Source organism: Haematobia irritans, chromosome 2 (genome assembly GCF_050003625.1).
Source record: "Haematobia irritans isolate KBUSLIRL chromosome 2, ASM5000362v1, whole genome shotgun sequence".
NCBI classification, from domain to species: domain Eukaryota; kingdom Metazoa; phylum Arthropoda; class Insecta; order Diptera; family Muscidae; genus Haematobia; species Haematobia irritans.
In genome coordinates, this window is record NC_134398.1 from 203,754,492 (window position 1) to 203,776,403 (window position 21,912).

At 27.8% G+C, this 21,912-nt stretch overlaps 1 protein-coding gene across 4 annotated transcripts in view; it reads right to left on the bottom strand.

Annotated features, from left to right (window-relative positions):
- Positions 1-21,912, bottom strand: part of MESR3 (misexpression suppressor of ras 3) — a 370,784-nt gene that overhangs the window by 172,208 nt on the left and 176,664 nt on the right. For 3 of the 4 annotated variants that reach the window (XM_075297236.1, XM_075297233.1, XM_075297234.1), the window contains one exon: positions 2,056-2,075. The exons of the other annotated variant lie outside the window; for it this stretch is intronic. The gene's annotated coding sequence lies outside the window, so the exon portion shown is untranslated. The remainder of the gene's footprint in view (positions 1-2,055; positions 2,076-21,912) is intronic. 4 annotated transcript variants of the gene reach the window in all.

Here is a 21,912-nt window from a genome sequence, read left to right on the forward strand (position 1 = left end):
AAAAAAAATCTATAGTAATAAAATTTAAAAAAAAAATTTTCTATAGATATAAAATTTTTGTAAAAAACGATTTTTTTGTTTGGTAGTTTTTTGGTAAAATTTCTATAGAAATAAAATTTTAACAAAATTTGCTATAGAAATAAAATTTTGACAAAAATTTTCTATAGAAATAAAATTTTGACAACATTTTTCTTTAGAAAGAAAATTTTGACACCATTTTCTATAGAAAGAAAATTTTGACACCATTTTCTATAGAAATGAAATTTTGACAAAATTTTCTATAGAAATAAAATTTTGACAAAATTTTCTATAGTAATAAAATTTTGACAAAATGTTTCTATGGAAATAAAATTTTGACAAAATTTTTTATAGAAATAAAATTTTGACAAAATTTTCTATAGAAATAAAATTTTGACAAAATTGTTTATAGAAATAAAATTTTTACAAAATTGTTTATAGATATAAAAAAATGTTCACAAAATTTTCTATAGAACTGAAATTTTGACAAATTGTGTATAGAAATAAAATTTTTACAAAATTGTTTATAGATATAAAAAAATGTTCACAAAATTTTCTATAGAACTGAAATTTTGACAAAATTTTCTATAGAAATAAAATTTTGACAAAATTTTCTATAGAAATAAAATTTTGACAAAATTTTCTATAGTAATAAAATTTTGACAAAATTTTCTATAGAAATAAAATTTTAACAAAATTTTCTATAATAATAAAATTTTGACAAAATTTTGTATAGAAATAAAATTTTGACAAAATTTTCTATAGTAGTAAAATTTTGACAAAATTTTTTATAGAAATAAAATTTTGACAAAATTTTTTATAGAAATAAAATTTTGACAAAATTTTCTATAGAAATAAAATTTTGACAAAATTTTCTATAGGAATAAAATTTAAAAAAAAAAATCTATAGAAATAAAATTTTGTAATAAAAGTTTTTTCTTTGGTCGTTTTTTGGAAAAAAAATTCTCAACATTTTGGTAGATTATTTGTGGCTGGATCGGCAACCGTGCTAGAATATCCAAAATTCCACTCAAGAGCGAAAAGTACCATAATTCGTAATCACCCATAGAAAATTGCAAATTTCACGGAAATCGCGTAAAAATCAAAATTTTTATATGAAAAATTTGTTTTGCTCCTAAAATTTCTAAAGTACACACAAAAAAATTTTTTTCTGAATCAATCACGAAATTAATTGATCCAATTAATTTTTTAATTGAAATGTCTTCAATCACAGAAATGATAGTATCAATTAAAAAATTGACAGTCAATTAAAAAATTAATTGATACAATTAAAAAATTAATTGATAATATTAATTTGTGTGATTGATTTTTATTTCAATTAAAAAATTTGTTGATTCAATTAAATTTTTAATTGAATATTTTTTAAAACTCAATAAAGATTTTAATTGGAAAAATTTTCGTGAAATTTTTTTCTGTGTATGCGGCTTAGAGCGAAAAGAACTTTAATTCGTGAGCACTTCTAGAAAATCAAAAATTCCAAAGATTCACGAATTACAATGACATACACCCTTACACATTATGAAGACTGTTTCCAACAGTTTCGTCGTGCCAACAAAACTGGCCACATTTTAGTCTCCATAAAACCCGACTTCAGATTTGAATTCTTGAGATTACAAGAAAAGGACCGCTTTTTTTATTTAGATAAACCTATAAATCTGTGTATATAATATAAATCTATATATAAAACCCACTATAATTTCAAAGACCAGTTTCTCGCAACCATCATCATTTCAGCTTCAATAAATCACATTCATTAGCTTATTCCATAAAAAGTTTTTTTTATTACACAATTTTAAAATAGAAAAGTTATTTTGCCATAGTTTTACAAGCGAAATAAATTAATTTCTCTTAATTAATCAAAACCTTACAAATAGAAAACGCCCCTTTAAAACGTTTCGTCTCGTATCTTATTTCTTTTGATCAATCTTCTAACACCTAAAGCAATGCAAGCATGCTCCATGGCAGTTTTATAAGAAATTGTCCCCATTCTAAAGTATCAACAATTAATTAACTTACCGTCAAAATGTGATAGATATCTGTAATGAGAAGAGGAATAAAAGAAAAAAAAAAGAAATTCATTAATATTATTATCACAGACATCTCAGAGATATCAATGGATATCAAGGTGGGTCGAAATAAATAAGCTTTTTATATTTTCTTAAATATGTGTCGAGTTTATTTTTATTTTAATGCTAAAGGAAAATTTTCTTCTTTTCCCAGAAAATTTTATTTCTACAAATTTAGTGTTATTTCTGTAGAAATTTGGCCAACATTTTAATTGTAAAAAAAAAAAAACAATATTTCAAATTTTTACAATATTTAAGAGAAAATTATTTGCAAGATTTCATTGCTATAAATAATTTTTTACAAAAGTTTATTTTCAAACTATTTTTTCCTTTTAGTAGAAATTTTTTTAGGAAATTTTGATGTTAGAAAAAAATTGTATTTCTTCAGAAAATGGTTTCCATAGGAAATTATAGTAAAATTTCATTCACACAGAAAAATTTTATTTCTGCAGAAATATTTTGCATAAGTTTTTTCTAGAGGATTTTATTTACATCTTCATATCTTCACTATGGACTGAATAGCCTAAGTGAGCCTGAAAATGACACTTTAACATAAGATAATCTTCATAGAAAAATTTAATTTCTCCAGAAAATGTTTGCAAAATTCCATAGTTTAAATTTAATTTTCATAGAAACATTTCATTAGTCCAGTCATTTTTTTTTGCAAAATATTATTTCTATAGAAAATTTTTCCAAACTTTAATCTTCATAGAAAAATGTTATTTCTACAGAAAATGTCATGTTTATAGAAAAATTGTTTTTGACTAGAATTTTTTGCAAATTTTTTCAAAGAAAAACTTTATTTTTGCAGAAAATATTTTAAAAGTTTTATTTTATACATCTAAATAATCTAAAAAACTTTTGCAAAATTTAATTTCTATAGAAAATATTGTTAAAATTTAATTTTCATAGAAATCTTATGCTACAAAAAGTTTTAAAGTTTCATTTCTCTAATACATTTCTGCAAACTTTTATTTCTCCAGAATACTTTTGCAAAATTGCATTTCTAAAAAATATTTTTTAAAAAATTCATTTTCATAAAAAAATTACTTCTACAGAAAATTTTCACAGAAGTTATTGTTGTGGTAACAGTTTTTAATGTAACATAGTTTCATCCATTTTGTTCTATGCTTAGGTAGTTCAATTAGTAGCCAGATCAAGGAACTCTGCGACAAGGATGGGGTGTGTCCAGAGTGATCTGGTGGTGAGACGGGTAGTCTTATAGCTGGGCCAGCGAAAAGGTGCGAGTGTCATTGGCCCTTGATTACAGATGGGACACAGGTCAGCTACACTGCTATCAATCACTGATAAGTAGGAATTGAGGCGGCTGCACTTGCATGATCTTAGTTGGGCCATAACTACCCAACCTTGCCTTGGGAGGTCTCTCTCCACCGGTGCTAAGAGGAGTGGTCGAACTCCGATAACAGGATTAACCTTGTAGCTTCTCACCGCTTTAGCTACAGTATCCTCATGAATCCTGTCTGGTATGCTGCCTGATCTAGGGGCTCTCTTTTATAACGCGCTCTAGAGACCCCCCCCCCCCCCCCCAGGAATGTAAGATCAACCCTTACATTTCTGGGAAGAGGTTGTCTATCCAGAAAATGGTGATTTGGATGACAACTTCGATAGCAACCCAAGAGGTACTGCTTTGACAACATGTAATTGTGTCGACGCACTGGGATGATCTTGGTCTCCCCATAAAGGTGATCCAGGGGTGTACTGCGGAGACATTCTGCTGCAGTTCTTAGGGGAAGCGTTCTAACATGTCTGTATGTTATGTTATTCCACTTCGTGTCGCTCGTTTGTACTGTCCACACTGGCGTTGCATAGTTTACCAATGACCGGCCAATTGCCTTATATGTACTCAACAAGGTTTCCTTGTCCGCACCCCAAGTCCTGCCGGCAAGCGACTTGAGGACCTTGTTTCTACCGCAGAGCTTATCACAAATTGCAGTGGCATGGGCGGACGACTTAAAGAGGCTGTCGAATCTTGGGGTAATTGTGGTCGGAATTATTTCGCCATCTACTCTGACATTCAACTGCCTGTGTACTTCCGCAGTTCATGTAGTGAAAAGTGTGGCTGAGGAATTGGTGGGAGATAGCCTCAAATTTCTTGCAGTGAAATAACTGGTAAGATCAGCGAGGTAGACGTTCAATCGATCGCATATGCCATCAACAATAGTCCCGGATGCCATGACAATCGTCTGCCTATGATACAATCTCGACGCCGTCAGGAGGGAGTGGAATCGAGGACAGGTAGAGATTATACAGTGCCAGAGATATCAACCCACTCTGGGGAACTCTCTGTTTAACTCTACGCGGTTTTGACTTCTTGTTCCTGAATTCCACATACGACTGGCGTCTGCACAGATAAATCAGAACCCAACGCTTGGTTCCTGCCGGTAGGGACGTATTCTCGATGTCCTCGAATAGTGTGGCATAGTTGACGTATCGAATGCCTTCGATAGGTCAAGCGCCACGAGGACCGTCCTCTGACACGGCTTGGGCAGATTGAGTCTCATATTAATGTGTGCTAAAATGGCATACAAGGCTGTCGTCGTGCTATGTACCTTACGGAATCCATGTTTATGGTGGGGAGCCCCCGTGGTGCAATGGTTAGCATGCCCGCCTTGTACACACAAGGTCGTGGGTTCGATTCCTGCTACGACCGAACACCAAAACGTTTTTCAGCGGTGGATTATCCCACCTCAGTAATGCTGGTGACATTTCTGAGGGTTTCAAAGCTTCTCTAAGTGGTTTCACTGGAATGTGGAACGCCGTTCGGACTCGGCTATAAAAAGGAGGTCCTTCTCATTGAGCTTAACATGGAATCGGGCAGCACTCAGTGATAAGAGAGAAGTTCACCAAATGTGGTATCACAATGGACTGAATAGTCTAAGTGAGCCTGATACATCGGGCTGCCACATAACCTAACATGGTGGGCAGCTGGAAAATTCTCCACAAGTGTCTTGGCTACTGACGAGAGAAGGGATATCGGTCTGTACGATTCGCCTTTACTCGAATCTTTGCCTGGCTTCAGTGGTGGAATCACCCTACACCAAGGACAAATTGAGGATTCTGCTCAGGTACTCAACTCCCAGTATTCCCAGATGCTTCAGCATTAGCATTGAAATTCTGTCGGGGGAGCTCACTGAAGTGGCGATCTGTGTATTCTCTGAAGCCTTCCCAGTTGGCTTTCTTTTGATTGATAAACGGGTGGCGTTCAGAGGTTACGAAATCGGAGGGGCGGTGAGAATTATGGGAAGGTGGTCTGAACCCAATGAAATGACATGTTGCCAGGAAACGTCCTTTATCAGACCTGGCGACGCTAAAGATAAATCTGACGAACGGCGGCAATCACCCATAATTCTCGTGGGGGCCACTTCGTTCGTCGTGCAAAATGTGGAGTCATCTATCTGCTCTGCCAAAGCTATGCCTCTCTTGCTATTACCTTGGAGAGAATGCCAAAGTTCATGGTGGGCATTCAAGTCTCCTAGCGGTTATGCCCACACAACAGCCACTTAATGTTTGGGCTATAACCTGGAGCACAGCTACCAACCGGCGGTATATACACATTGTATAGCTCTATCGCGACAGCCCCAGACTTGACTGCTACCCCCCTATACATTCCATATATAGGGGTCACTAGTGTTTGGCACAAGCGGGATAGGTCTATACTGCACGGAACGGTGTAATATGAAAGCCAGGACACCACCTCCATAGTCTGACGACCCACTGCTGCCGTCGTTGGTGCAACATCCTGCCACGTAGTCAGTATGACTATACTTCCGCCGCGATGTTAGGCCGGAGCAGTTCCGGAAGTGCACCCACTCCAAGCACCGTTTACACCTCACCGAAACCAAACGGTGGTGGATCAGGTTTCGGCAGACTGAACAGTACCATGGTCCGGGTTTTGACTCTATCCCGGCTCGGACCAACAGCAAACGGAGAAGGCTACCCAGGATGCACCTCCTCCAACACAAAAACACGGACGAAACTACACGTACACTGATGTGGCAGCCGCTGGCCAATCGGTGGGATCCATCGGGTCAATCCGGTACGAAGAACCCGTCGCCGTGGGATTGTACACAGAAGTAATCAATCTCTTCGGAACTCCCACATTCCTCATCAGCATTCTCTACTTGCATCGAAACTACCAACCAATTATCAGAATAAATTCAGATAATTCACTAAACCCAATGTGAATTACACTCAAACCTCCCGATAGTCGACTTTGTCTTAATAAATTTGCACAACATATCACATTTCCTCCAGAAAATGTTTATGAAATTTAATTTCCAAAGCATTTGTTTTATTTATTCAGAAATTTTTCAAACTTTCATTTCTATAAGAAATTTTTCCAATATTTCATTTTGATAGAAAAATTGCAGATTCTTTTCAACATTTTATTTTTAAAGGAAAAAATTTCGTTTCTACAAAAAATTTTCAAAGAAAAAAGTTTTCAGCATAATTTTATTTCTATAAGAAATTTTTGCAAAATTTCTTTTCCATAGATTGATTTTATTTCTCCAATTAGGCAACAAATAGTTTCGGAAATTCCAAATCGCTCCTAAGCATTATCTACGTTTAGAGAAACTAAAGGGTGATTCTTTTGAGGTTAGGATTTTCATGCATTAGTATTTGACAGATCACGTGGGATTTCAGACATGGTGTCAAAGAGAAAGATGCTCAGTATGCTTTGACATTTCATCATGAATAGACTTACTAACGAGCAACGCTTGCAAATCATTGAATTTTATTACCAAAATCAGTGTTCGGTTCGAAGTGTGTTTCGCGCTTTACGTCCGATTTATGGTCTACATAATCGACCAAGTGAGCAAACAATTAATGCGATTGTGACCAAGTTTCGCACTCAGTTTACTTTATTGGACATTAAACCAACCACACGAATGCGTACAGTGCGTACAGAAGAGAATATTGCGTCTGTTTCTGAGAGTGTTGCTGAAGACCGTGAAATGTCGATTCGTCGCCGTTCGCAGCAATTGGGTTTGTGTTATTCGACCACATGGAAGATTTTACGCAAAGATCTTGGTGTAAAACCGTATAAAATACAGCTCGCGCAAGAACTGAAGCCGAACGATCTGCCACAACGTCGAATTTTCAGTGAATGGGCCCTAGAAAAGTTGGCAGAAAATCCGCTTTTTTAACGACAAATTTTGTTCAGCGATGAGGCTCATTTCTGGTTGAATGGCTACGTAAATAAGCAAAATTGCCGCATTTGGAGTGAAGAGCAACCAGAAGCCGTTCAAGAACTGCCCATGCATCCCGAAAAATGCACTGTTTGGTGTGGTTTGTACGCTGGTGGAATCATTGGACCGTATTTTTTCAAAGATGCTGTTGGACGCAACGTTACGGTGAATGGCGATCGCTATCGTTCGATGCTAACAAACTTTTTGTTGCCAAAAATGGAAGAACTGAACTTGGTTGACATGTGGTTTCAACAAGATGGCGCTACATGCCACACAGCTCGCGATTCTATGGCCATTTTGAGGGAAAACTTCGGAGAACAGTTCATCTCAAGAAATGGACCGGTAAGTTGGCCACCAAGATCATGCGATTTGACGCCTTTAGACTATTTTTTGTGGGGCTACGTCAAGTCTAAAGTCTACAGAAATAAGCCAGCAACTATTCCAGCTTTGGAAGACAACATTTCCGAAGAAATTCGGGCTATTCCGGCCGAAATGCTCGAAAAAGTTGCCCAAAATTGGACTTTCCGAATGGACCACCTAAGACGCAGCCGCGGTCAACATTTAAATGAAATTATCTTCAAAAAGTAAATGTCATGGACCAATCTAACGTTTCAAATAAAGAACCGATGAGATTTTGCAAATTTTATGCGTTTTTTTTAAAAAAAAGTTATCAAGCTCTTAACAAATCACCCTTTATCAACCAATTATCAAAATAAATTTGGAAATTACTTCAATTGAAAATATAGGAAAATTTTATTTTTTTTTAGAAATTCTTTATATAGGCCGGTATGCACCTCTAGCGAAATTTTCGGTAGCAAAAATTTATTTAAGTCTACAACAAAAAAACAGAGTTGTGTACATAAATTTTAAACCAGATAATCGCTTTTAAAAATTGTTAATATATGTTCCAAATATTCCTCAAATAAATTGTTTATTATTTACAGACCTTTTAAAACTTTTACGCACACAATGATTGTAATAAATTAAATGTTTGCTGCCAAAATATGCTTTTGACAACCCTGTTATTTTCATTAGAGGTGCGCGTACCAGCTTACGAAATTGAACGCTACCGAAAATTTCGTTAGCATAAATAGCAATGCATTTCTTATGGGAATGATATTTTTCGCTAGAGGTGCATACCGGCCTTATGGTAACACTATTCTATCGAGCTTATTTTGCACTCAAGTAACTTTAGAAGAATTCACCTAAATATGTAAATTTGAAAAACGTGATCAATTAGATATTTCGCTTAAACAATGACATCCTTATAACACCCCAATGGCTCCACACTTCGCCTTACGCTCAGCTTCCCAGATCCCCAAAAAGACATGAATCTCAAACAAAATATTTCAATAAAATATGACAAGAAATACGACAAACGTAATGTTCTGAGATCTTGTCACATTTTGTCAAACATGCTTACTTTAATTTTTGTTTTTATGACATATTTTTCACTGTCAAAACAGAAACTTGCCAAAGGAGTGTTTTTTTCTTTTCGTTTTTGAATAATTCATTCATGTTCATAATGTTTCGCATAAATTAAGATTGGAAACAAAGACTTGAGAATATGTTGGCATTTTTTTTTTCTTCTCGAATATGTTAACAGGAAACTTTCATTTTCCATTGTCGCACCTCACACACAAGAATGGGACAGGAAAATGTTACGTAGTTTTATTCTCCAAAATTGAAAAAAAAAAACAAAACTTGGCAGTTGCCTTATCTATGTTGCAAGTATTGTGTGAAAGCAAAAAATATGTGGAACCACTTAAAAGTAATTCCACGATAAATGTGTTACATAGAAAGAAATAAACTATTTTTTCCCCTTTTAAAGGAAACTTTAAATTACAGCTGGAGCAGGAGTGAGAAAAAATATTCAGCAGAAGTTTTGGAAAATTCAAAATTCTTAGATTTTTATTGAAACTCAAATTAAAAAAAAAATATATAAAAGCAAAAATATTTAAAAAAAAAAATAATTATATATATATATTTTTTTTATTTCACAAAATACTAAAAACTTATCGTTTCCCATTTTCCCTCTTAGTGTATTTGTCCATACCTCTCCAAACGCCTTTATTAGATTATCTCTGGTGAGTATGTTGCCAATGTTCATTTCTCAATTCGAATAATTGTCATTTTTATTCATTTTTTTGCTTGTCTTTAGCGTTAATGTGATTATAAAAATGTTGTAAGCAAAAGTCTTGCTCTATTGCAGAAATAAGCCAATATCCGTCAACTAAAATCTCAAGCAGTAGCTACAACATCGGCTTATTGCTACTCCATACGAAACGTGTCGTGGTTACAGCAACAAAGACATTTCCATAAAATACATCAGCCTCACAAGACTTCAATAGTAGACAACATGAATTAACTACAAAATGATGTGGTCGTGATAAACACAAATGATAGACTCCATGTCTGGGATATTCGCTAACCGTGGATAAAACAAACAACATATTAAGAGATTTTCAAAATTATTGTAAATTTTTATGGCATTTACTATTTATAGGAAATTTTCTTAAAATTTGCTATTTATAGTAAATTTTCACAAAATTTACTATTTATAGTAAATTTTCATAAATTTTATTGTTTATAAAAATTTTTCATAAAATTCACTATTTATAGGAAGTTTTCATAAAATGTACTATTTATAAGAAATTTCCACAAAAATTTAGTATTAAGAGGACATTTTCATAAAATTTACTATTTATAAAAAATGTTCACAAAATTTACTATTTATAGTAAATTTTCACAAAATTTACTATTTATAGTAAATTTTCACAAAATTTACTATTTATAGTAAATTTTCACAAAATTTACTATTTATAGTAAATTTTCACAAAATTTACTATTTATAGTAAATTTTCACAAAATTTACTATTTATAGTAAATTTTCACAAAATTTACTATTTATAGTAAATTTTCACAAAATTTACTATTTATAGTAAATTTTCACAAAATTTACTATTTATAGTAAATTTTCACAAAATTTACTATTTATAGTAAATTTTCACAAAATTTACTATTTATGGAAGTTTCACAAAATTTACTATTTATAGTAAATTTTCACAAAATTTACTATTTATAGTAAATTTTCACAAAATTTACTATTTATAGTAAATTTTCACAAAATTAACTATTTATAGTAAATTTTTACAAAAATTTAGTATTTAGAGGAAATTTACGTAAAATTTACTATTTAGAGGAAATTTTCATAAAATTTACTATTTATAATACATTTTCACAAAATTTACTATTTATAGGAAATTTTCACGAAATTTACTATTTATATTAAATTTTCACAAAATATACTATTTATAGTAAATTTTAGTAAATTTACTATTAATAGGAAATTTTCACGAAATTTACTATACACAGAAAATTTTCACAAAATTTACTATTTATAGTAAATTTTCACAAAATTTACTATATATAGTGAATTTTCACAAAATTTACTATATATAGTGAATTTTCACAAAATTTACTATATATAGTGAATTTTCACAAAATTTACTATATATAGTGAATTTTCACAAAATTTACTATTTATAGGAAATTTTCACAAAATTTACTATTTATAGGAAATTTTCATAAAATTTTCTATTTATAGTAAATTTTCACAAAACTTTCTATTTATAAAAATTTTCATAAAATTTACTATTTATAGTCAATTTTCATAAAATTTACTATTTATAGTAAATTTTCACAAAATTTACTATTTATAGTAAATTTCACAAAATTTACTATTTATAGTAAATTTTCACAAAATTTACTATTTATAGTAAATTTTCACAAAATTTACTATTTATAGTAAATTTTCACAAAATTTACTATTTATAGTAAATTTTCACAAAATTTACTATTTATATTAAATTATCACAAAATTTACTATTTATAGTAAATTTTCACAAAACTTACAATTTATAGAAAATTTTCACAAAATTTACTATTTATTGTAAATTTTCACAAAATTTACTATTTATAGTAAATTTTCACAAAATTTACTATTTATAGTAAATTTTCACAAAATTTACTATTTATAGTAAATTTTCACAAAATTTACTATTTATAGTAAATTTTCACAAACTTTACTATTTATAATAAATTTTCACAAAATTTACTATTTATAGTAAATTTTCACAAAATTTACTATTTATAGTAAATTTTCACAAAATTTAGTATTTATAGTAAATTTTCACAAAATTTAGTATTTATAGTAAATTTTCACAACATTTTCTATTTATAGTAAATTTTCACAAAACTTACAATTTATAGAAAATTTTCACAAAACTTACAATTTATAGAAAATTTTCACAAAACTTACAATTTATAGAAAATTTTCACAAAATTTACACTTTATAGAAAATTTTCACAAAATTTACTATTTACAGTAAATTTTCACAAAATTTACTATTTACAGTAAATTTTCACAAAATTTACTATTTACAGTAAATTTTCACAAAATTTACTATTTATAGTAAATTTTCACAAAATTTACTATTTATAGTAAATTTTCACAAAATTTACTATTTATAGTAAATTTTCACAAAATTTACTATTTATAGTAAATTTTCACAAAACTTACAATTTATAGTAAATTTTCACAAAACTTACAATTTATAGAAAATTTTCACAAAATTTACAATTTATAGAAAATTTTCACAAAATTTACTATATACAGTAAATTTTCACAAAATTTACTATTTATAGTAAATTTTCACAAAATTTACTATTTATAGTAAATTTTTACAAAACTTTCTATTAATAAAAATTTTCATAAAATTTACTATTTATAAAAATTTTCATAAAATTTACTATTTATTGTAAATTTTCACAAAATTTACTATTTATAGGAAATTTTCTCAAAATTTTCTATTTATAGTAAATTTTCACAAAATTTACAATTTATAGTAAATTTTCACAAAATTTACTATTTATAGTAAATTTTCACAAAATTTACTATTTATAGTAAATTTTCACTAAATTTACTATTTATAGTAAATTTTCACAAAATTTTCTATTTATAGGAATTTTTCACAAATTTTTCTATTTATAGGAATTTTTCACAAATTTTTCTATTTATAGTAAATTTTCACAAAATTTACTATTTATAGTAAATTTTCACAAAATTTACTATTTATAGTAAATTTTCACAAAATTTACTATTTATAGTAAATTTTCACAAAATTTACTATTTATAGTAAATTTTCACAAAATTTACTATTTATAGTAAATTTTCACAAAATTTACTATTTATAGTAAATTTTCACAAAATTTACTATTTATAGTAAATTTTCACAAAGCTTACAATTTATAGAAAATTTTTACAAAATTTACTATTTACAGTAAATTTACTATTTACATTAAATTTTCACAAAATTTACTATTTATAGTAAATTTTCACAAAATTTACTATTTATAGTAAATTTTCACAAAATTTACTATTTATAGTAAATTTTCACAAAATTTACTATTTATAGTAAATTTTCACAAAATTTACTATTTATAGTAAATTTTCACAAAATTTACTATTTATAGTAAATTTTCACAAAATTTACTATTTATAGTAAATTTTCACAAAATTTACTATACACAGAATATTTTCACAAAATTTACTATTTATAGTAAATTTTCACAAAACTTACAATTTATAGAAAATTTTCACAAAATTTACTATTTATTGTAAATTTTCACAAAATTTACTATTTATAGTAAATTTTCACAAAATTTACTATTTATAGTAAATTTTCACAAAATTTACTATTTATAGTAAATTTTCACAAAATTTACTATTAATAGTAAATTTTCACAAAATTTTCTATTTATAGTAAATTTTCACAAAATTTACTATTTATAGTAAATTTTTACAAAATTTTCTATTTATAGTACATTTTCACAAAACTTACAATTTATAGAAAATTTTCACAAAACTTACAATTTATAGAAAATTTTCACAAAATTTACAATTTATAGAAAATTTTCACAAAATTTACTATTTACAGTAAATTTTCACAAAATTTACTATTTACAGTAAATTTTCACAAAATTTACTATTTACAGTAAATTTTCACAAAATTTACTATTTATAGTAAATTTTCACAAAATTTACTATTTATAGTAAATTTTCACAAAACTTACAATTTATAGTAAATTTTCACAAAACTTACAATTTATAGAAAATTTTCACAAAATTTAAAATTTATAGAAAATTTTCACAAAATTTACAATTTATAGAAAAATTTTCACAAAATTTACTATTTACAGTAAATTTTCACAAAATTTACTATTTATAGTAAATTTTCACAAAATTTACTATTTATAGTAAATATTCAAAAAATGTACTATTTATAGTAAATATTCAAAAAATGTACTATTTATAGTAAATTTTCAAAAAATTTACTATTTGTAGTAAATTTTCAAAAAATTTACTATTTATAGTAAATTTTCAAAAAATTTACTATTTATAGTAAATTTTCACAAAATTTAATATTTATAGAAAATTTGTGAAAATTTAGTAAATTTTGTGAAAATGTAGTAAATTTTCACAAAATTTGCTATTTATAGTAAATTTTCAAAAAATTTACTATTTGTAGTAAATTTTCACAAAATTTACTATTTATAGTACTATTTACTATTTATAGTAAATTTTCACAAAATTTTCTATTTATTGTAAAATTTCACAAAATTTACTATTTATAGTAAATTTTCACAAAATTTACTATATATAGTAAATTTTCCCAAAATTTACTATTTATAGTAAATTTTCCCAAAATTTACTATTTATAGTAAATTTTCACAAAATTTACTATTTATAGTAAATTTTCACAAAATTTAGTATTTATAGTAAATTTTCACAAAATTTAGTATTTATAGTAAATTTTCAGAAAATTTAGCATTTATAGTATATTTTCATAAAATTTAGCATTTATAGTAAATTTTCATAAAATTTACTATTTATAGTAAATTTTCACAAATTTACTATTTATAATAAATTTTCACAAAATTTACTATTTATAGTAAATTTTCACAAAATTTACTATTTATAGTAAATTTTCACAAAATTTTCTATAAAGCGAATGCGACTAAATTCGCACAAAAGGGAAATGCTTCAATTTGGATCAATTTTTATAAACGGGAATTCATCGCCGTGCGACTTACGTGGGAGCCACCATTGTGCAATGGCCCTCCTTGGTCATGAATTCAACCCCAGTTTCGACCAAACAGAAAAATGTGTGTTCAGTGGTGGATACTGAGTGTTTCAAAACTTCTCTAAGTACTTCGCCTCAATTTGAAATGCCGTTTGAACTCGGCTATAAAAAGGAGTTCACTTCTCATAGAATCACTCATTTATAAGAGAAAGGAAATCACGTATAGTATCATAACGGACACTTAACCTACGATACCTAACCTACACGGTGCTCTGGTTTGTTCAGTCGTTGTTTTATGGTATACCATTTGAACCACTAGATCCATTCTAGTACCAAATAATTTGTGATAATTATCACAAATTTTTACTCGAAGTCGTTCGTTTATTCCAAAAAGCCAGCGAGCCAGAGAGAGATTAAATGTGACATTTGAGAAATAGAGAAGTTGGAAGTTTTTGCTGGTTTTTTGGCCAGTAAAAATTTGTCATAAACGAATCATACGATCAATATATTTCACACTGTCAATTAGAAGTGAAATATAAAAAATAAATATTTTTATTATTTTAAGTGGTTTAAAAGCTTTAAATGGACTGATGGTAAATTGGTACTGCATGGCGTTCGCGTACATTTCTGCTAATTTTAGCAAAAAGAAAAAATCAATTTTTACTATATTGCAAATTTACGTTTTACTGGCATTAAATTGGTTATGTATCTTTTTATTTTTAAGGTGCTGTTCCTTTATTGTTTTTGTGTTGTTTTATAGAACATTTTTGGTAATAAAAAATTCCTCACAAATGTAAGCGACTTTTTTATCATCATGCGACTTTTTTGTGCGACATTTTTTTGAATATTCAACTTTTTTGCGACTTTTTCAAAATTTCCAACGGTAATTTCAAGGGAGGCTATCGTTAAAATCTGAAAGGCATTTTAATTAAAAATATATATTACTCAGATGTCAAGATATCCATAAAACTTGGCAGCCCAGCCAGACATGTGCTAAGCATTACCTTGTGCAAATTGTAACCACGAAAAATCAATTTTCCTATTAAAAATTATTAATTTCTAGGAATCCAACAACAGACTCTCTTTCACTCTCTAGAAACAAAACTTCAATAATGCTTGTTGGATTTCAGTTTTGAGGAGACATAAAGAAAAGGGGTGTAAAAAATGAAAGTAACCACAAAAATTATTGGCAAAAAACAGAATGTGGATATTACACAAGGAGCCGCATATTTGGTACCTGCAACCATGATCCAATTCATACGACCAACTTGGATTGCCAGTAGCGTTTTGTCTGCATGTCAGCAAACATTTCTGTAGCGAATATAAAAACCATAGACTTGGTCTACGTCGAACAAATAAGCCTAACAGCTATAAGTACCAGAAATTAAAAAAAACAAAGTAAATTACCTTAACATTTTTGTGGTTGGCCGATGCGACTGCGATCCGCCATACATTTACAGTGGGGAGTAATCGCATTAAGAAATCTTCCTTCCTTGAGCATAAAGTGATGATGACCGAAAAATGCCATTTAAACGTCAAATTAAATTATGGATGTCAACCACATAATGTGTTTGTAAATCCCGCCGGTTTTTTTCTTTTTTTGAATTTTATGTAAAATTTGGTTGTTTTTTCACTTGCTCATATTTTTGGCAAATTAATAAAGCTGTTTGCAAAAAATTAAACGTGCTAATGAATATGTCAAAAATAAATGTGATTTGAGGGTAGTAGACCATAAAAAAAGTAATCTCCAAAAATGATTACCTTGGTGTTGAGTGTTTTAAATGGTTGACGATTTTTCTTCATTAAATAGAGTGATTTTGTTAGAGCCCTTAGACTAAAAACTGAATTTATTAGTGTTTCAAAATACTCATTTATTTATTATTATTATTTTTTCTATGTAGTAATGCAATTTAAATGTTACCTGGTCATAGTTAATAATAACACCAAAATTAACATTATTCCTAAGAATAAAACAAAATAGCAACTAAGCGTAACAAATTATTAATGAATTTAAAACAAAATTGCTAATTCACACTGGAAACAAGTAATCAATTAATCATGGCAATCAATATTATAATACTAAACAAAATTAATATACCCTCATTTTTATATAAGCAAAAAAATAAAAAAAATGTTTAACAATTAAACTTTAAGATCAAAGCCCAAGGTAAGAGGGCGTATTTTGTATTGATTTCATCTAAATCGACCAATCGAGGGTTCACAAAAGAGACGGGGTATCCTTGAGTCATCAAAGGTGTTTATTTATTTATTTTTTTAGAAACAAAAATTAAATTTTATTAGAAACAATTATCGGTTGTATCATCATATTCATATTCCCATATGATGTCATATTTTGTTGATGTGCTGGGAAAAAAATCAACTCGCATATTTATTCAATTGAATCCATTGACAAGGGGTTATGATAACGTTGTATACATGGATATGGATAATAATGCGCCTGATATAATTGTTTTTCTATATGAGTATATAGCTAAACATAGTAATTTTTAATACAAAAACAAGTAAGTAAAGTAGAAAGACGGCCGACTATATCATACGCTAAACCACCCCTACTGAATGAGTAAACATAAGCATTTGTGGGGTTACAATGGTATAGGTTTGAGAGATAAACCACATTTCCATATGTAAGAACATTAAGGAGTAAATTTTTATGGGAGTTTTGTCACAATCTGAGCATAAATGTCTTATATTATATATAGTTGTAGCTATAGTTGATTTTGCACATACAGAGTTAGTATATAACTAATATTGAGTCCATTATTAAAAAAGGGGAAATCAATTAATATGGGTAATAAATAAAAATTCGTTAAAATCGGGCAATATTATTATGTACATACATATGGGAGCTTCAGCTAAATCTGAACCGATTTCGATGATTTTTTGTACAAATTGTTAGTACTATAGAAGATTACAGTAAGCCAACTTTGACTAAAATCGTTTGATAAATAAGGGTTTTATGGCCAAATTTTGGGAAAATCGAGCGATACATATATATGAGAGCTATATCTAAATCTGAACTGATTTGGATGAAATTTTGCAGCCTTGAAGGGTGATGAAAAAGATTAATTTTTGCCAAATGTGGTGACGATCCGTTTGTAAAAAAGCGCAACGAACCCATTTGTCGAAATCGGGCGACATATATGGGAGCTATACCTAAATTTGATCCGATTTCTTCTAAATTCAATAGCGTTCGTCCTTGTGCCCAAAAAAAAACCCTGCACCAAAATTTCATCAAAATTGGTTAATAATTGCGACTGGAATCCTGTGAACAACAAAGACATGGACAGATGGACGGGCGGACACCAAGCGCTAGATCGATTCAGGAGGTGATTCTGAGTCGATCGGTATATATTATTTTTCGGCAGATCAAAGTTATTATACCCTTACCACTATGTGGTTTAGGATATAAAAAGACCTATTACATACGTATATAATTCAGTTTGAGAAAATTTTCTACAAAAATAAAATTTTGACAAGAATTTTCTATAGAAATAAAATTTTGACAAAATCTTCTATAGAAATAAAATTTTGACAAAATTTTCTATAGTAATATAATTTTTATAAAATTTTCTATAGAAATAAAATTTTGACAAATTTTTCTACCGGAATAAAATTTTGACATTTTGACAAATTTTTCTACCGGAATAAAATTTTGACATTTTGACATTTTGACAATTTTTCTACAGGAATAAAATTTTGACAAATTCTTCTACCGGAATAAAATTTTGACAAAATTTTCTATAGAAATAAAATGTTGATAAAATTTTCTATAGAAATAAAATTTTGACAAAATTTTCTATAGAAATAAAATTTTGATAACATTTTCTATAGAAATACAATTTTAATAAAATTTTCTATAGAAATAAAATTTTGACAAAATTTTCTATAGAAATACAATTTTGACAAAATTTTCTAACGAAATAAAATTTCGACAAAATTTTCTATAGAAATAAAATTTTGACAAAATTTTCTATAGAAATAAAATTGTTACAAAATTTTCTATAGAAATACAATTTTGACAAAATTTTCTATAGAAATAAAATTTTGAAAAAATGTCTATAGAAATAACATTTTGACAAAATTTTGTATAGAAATAAAGTTTTGAAAAAATTTTGACAAAATTTTCTTTAGAAACAAAATTTTGACAAAATTTTCTATAGAAATAAAATGTTGTCAAAATTTTGTTTCTAAAGAAAATTTTGTCAACATTTTCTAAAAAAAATTTGACATTTTCTAAAAAAAATTGACAAAATTTTCTATAGAAATAAAATTGTATTTCTATAGAAAATTTTGATAAATAAGGGTTTAATGGCCAACTTTTGGGAAAATCGAGCGATACATATATATGAGAGCTATATCTAAATGTGAACTGATTTGGATGAAATTTTGCAGACTTGAAGGGTGATGAAGAAGATTACCTTTTGCTAAATGCCATTTGTCGAAATCGGGCGACATATATATGGGAGCTATATCTAAATTTGATCCGATTTCTTCCAAATTCAATAGCGTTCGTCCTTGTGCACAAAAAAACCCTGCATCAAAATTGGTTAATAATTGCGACTGGAATCCTGTGAACAAAATTTTGTCAAAATTTTGTCAACATTTTCTAAAAAAAATTTGACAAAATTTTCTAAAAAAAATTGACAAAATTTTCTATAGAAATAAAATTGTATTTCTATAGAAAATTTTGATAAAATTTTCTATAGAAATAGAATTTTGATAAAATTTTCTATACAAATACAATTTTGAAAAAAAATTGACGATATTTTCTACCGAAATAAAATTTTGACAAAATTGTCTATAGAAATACAATTTTGATAAAATTTTCTATAGAAATACAATTTTGATAAAATTTTGCATAGAAATAACATTTTGACAAAATTTTCTATAGAAATAAAATTTTTCTATAGAAATAAAAAAAAAAATTTGACAACATTTTCTACCGAAATAAAATTTTCAAAAAAATATTCAAAAAAATTTTGATAAAATTTGCTATAGAAATAAAAATTTGACAAAATTTAAAAAAAATGACAAAATTTTCTATAGAAATACAATTTTGATAAAATTTTCTATAGAAATACAATTTTGATAAAATTTTGTATAGAATTAACATTTTGACAAAATGTTCTATAGAAATAAAATTTTTCTACAGAAATAAAAAAAATTGACAAAATTTTTTACAGAAATAAAATTTTGACAAAATATTCTATAGAAATAAAATTTTTACAAAATTTTCTATAGAAATAAAATTTTGACAACATTTTCTATAGAAATAAAATGTTGACAAAATTTTTTATAGAAATACAATTTTGACAAAATTTTCTATAGAACTAAAATGTTGACAATTTTTTTTTTTTTTGGAATTACTTGGGTTGCGGCAACACATGCCGATGACAAGGTATCTTAAAACTTCCTAACACCGTCTTCTAAATTGTAAGTTAGTCCATACATGGTATATATTAAACTAAAAAAGGGCGATTAAATAAATTCAAAATTTTCTATAGAAATACAATTTTGATAAAATTTTCTATAGAAATACAATTTTGATAAAATTTGCTATAGAAATAACGTTTTGACAAAATTTTCTATAGAAATAAAATTTTGAAAAAATTTTGAGAAAATTTTCTACCGAAATAAAATTTCGACATTTTCTATAGAAATAAAATTTTGACAAGATTTCCTAAAAAAATTTTTTGACAAAATTGGCTATAGAAATAAAATTTTGGCAAAACTTTCTATAGAAATAAATTTTTTATATAGAAATAAAATTTTGAAAAATTATCCATAGAAATAAAATGCAGACAAAAAATAAAATAAAATTTTGACAACATTTTCCAAAAGAAAACATTTTGACAAAACTCTCTGAAGAAATAAATTTTTGCAAAACAATATATATATTTTTTTTAAGTTTTTGGTAAGATTTTCTACAAATGTTGGTCGAGTATTTTTGTCTCAAGTTTCGACCGTGCCTGTAATCGTTCGCATTAGTTTAGTACGCGATCGATAACTTCTTATCTAGAAAGTGTTCGTGTGGAAGCGTAATATAGAAACACATGCTTTTTTCGGCTAAAATTTTCTTGAAATTCAATAAAATTGTGTTTTTCACTATGGCTTTTGCAAAATCGAGATTTTCTTCCCGCATGAACTTGTATGTTTTGCCAAATTTATGAAGTAAGCAAAATAAGTTTGTTAAACACTTTCTCAAACTATTAACATATTTTGAAAAGACTATTGTACCATAAATCTGATATGGGCTCAAAAATGTCTACACAAAAGGTACTAAATCATTCGCGGGGGTACTACGGTACTAACCAGGGTGATAAAGTATTGAAAAAAACTACTATAGTACTGCATTTCCATCCCTGATTAATACTATAATTTTCGTGATTGAAGCAATTTCAATTAAAAAAATTAATAAGATATCTTAGTATCGTCATTGAATATGAAAAAAAATATTTTTTCTGTGAATCAGTAGATTTTCAGGATCACTATTATTGTGGAATTTAAAGCGATCGGAAGACATCGGTTGTTATGAAGTTATCTATATAATAAACAACGTGAAATGAGCCATATATTCCCCAAAATTGGTGTAGTATATAATATTGTCAGCTCTATCTATCTTTCCTATTTTGTTTTTTTATTGACCCTACAAAAGTATGCAATTAGTTGAATAAAATTCGTTTTTATATTTATAAAATTCCCATAATATAGATTTTAAAGTTTTATTTTTCACAATATTGCTTCATTCCATAAATGGTTGAGTTTCTATTCTCATGTCACTCACCATTCACAAATGGAATAACAATAGCTTGTAAACACACAATATATTTGTCTACACTTATTTAAAATTTTAAAATTTTTATTTTCGTTTTATTTTTTTTTTGTTTTTCATGATTCCCCTAAGACAAATAAATAGTCGATGATGATAAAATTTTTTTGGGTAAAGTGGAAATGTTTCATTGCATCTCACGATCAACAAGTATTTGTTGCTAAAAACAAGAACATGTTGCATATTTGCACATGCTGTTACCATTGTCGAGTAAATATAAAAATGCTTCATTTGTTTATTTTTTGTTCACTCAATCACATGAATAAAAATGTTTTTATCAGGACTCATACAGGGCACTCATTCACATATTCTCGTACTCGAAGTGTTGGAAAATGGGATGACAAGCACGGTTGCCACAGTTGATACAATTCTATCAAAAATGGTAGATTTTGAAAAAAAACAATCTATGGAAATAAAATTTGTAAAAAAATTTGCTATAGAAATAAAATTTTGAGAAAACTTTTTATAGAAACAAAAATTTTAAAAAAAGTTACTAAAGAAATAAAATCATGAAAAAATTTTGAGAGAATAAAATTTTGAGGAAATTTTCTATGGAAATACAATTTTGAGAAAATTTACTGTAGAAATAAAATTCTGAGAAA